Genomic DNA, 1,422 nt, shown 5'->3' on the forward strand with positions numbered 1-1,422 from the left:
GATGGCATCACCGAATTGATGGACGTGAGTCTGGGTGAACTCCGGGAGTTGGTGATGGACAGGGAGGCCTGGCGTGCTGTGATTCATGGGGTCGCAAAGAGTTGGACACGACTGAGTGACTGAACTGAACTGAACAAATGCCATTTTTTTGCCACAGTTCTGCCCTGCTCCCTTCCTTCCTGTCTCACCACAATTATTTGTAATCTACATATTTTAAAACCATTATTTAGTTTTATATTATTTATTTATATGTAACTGGATATGACTGCTTGGGAGGTCACATCTCTTAAAATTCAAATTAATTTCTTGAACCTCCAATTTTTTAAAATAATAGGAATATTTCAGTTATTTTCTGGGGTCTCTCCTACCTCTCAACTGACCAAGAATTCCAGAAGCAAAATTTTACAAACTCAAATGTCCATTATAATACTTTCTTAAATAAATGGCATCATAGCTATCTAAGACTAAATTTATCCTAAAAATACTTAACTCATACTGAGAAAATAGTTGAAGGTATTTGAAGTATTTAATAATGCCTATTGGAGCAATAACTATGTGGTAATCATTTAAAGCATATTAATACTGAAAATAAAATAGCAATGAATAATTTCCCTTAACTGTCCAAATTCTATAATGCCCAAGTAACTCTTATAAAAAGGAACAACTCGAGCTCAAAAAACAGACATATGTTCTTACCTTAGTAGCCCCAGGATGGCTATAATCTATAATCATTATGTGGTAGGAAACTATCATAAGTTTTAGTTTTAAAGTTACTTAATTCACACAATCTGTTCCAGTTCTAAATGTAGTTCAAAATAAATGTGTTTCCTGAATATAGCTCCAAATGAATTACAGTACAACTAACTTCTGGATAAAATATTTTAATAAAAGGCAAATCCTGTAGACATCTGAATGCAATGTCATCCAAAAGGCCAAAATAGCATTTCTAGGCATTTAAATAACATGTGCATATAAGTGCGTTTTAGTACAACTAAAAACTGTTTTAATAAATCAGAGTTAAACTGATTTGTTTTACCTGCATAAATTATCCATAAGTTTAACAGTGATTATTAAGCAAAAATTTGAGGCATTGAGAGTCTGTTGTTAAGGAGCTTTTTTATAGTGAAGTGATTGCCTTGTCACTTACATTACAATGATACTGTCAGGATCAAAGGTCAATTGTGGGAGGTCTTTGTTTGAAGCAAAAAATAATAGGGACTTCACTGACTATTCAGTGGTTAGAATCTTGCCTTCCTATGTAGGCAGTAAGGGTTCAATCTCTGGTTAGGGAGCTAAGATCCCATATGCTTTCTGCTGCTGCTGCTGCTAAGTCGCTTCAGTCGTGTCCGACTCTGTGCGACCCCATAGACGGCAGCCCACCAGGCTCCCCCGTCCCTGGGATTCTCCAGGCAAGAACACTGG

Source organism: Bison bison, unplaced genomic scaffold (assembly GCF_000754665.1).
Source record: "Bison bison bison isolate TAMUID 2011002044 unplaced genomic scaffold, Bison_UMD1.0 scf7180017864215, whole genome shotgun sequence".
Lineage (NCBI taxonomy): Eukaryota > Metazoa > Chordata > Mammalia > Artiodactyla > Bovidae > Bison > Bison bison.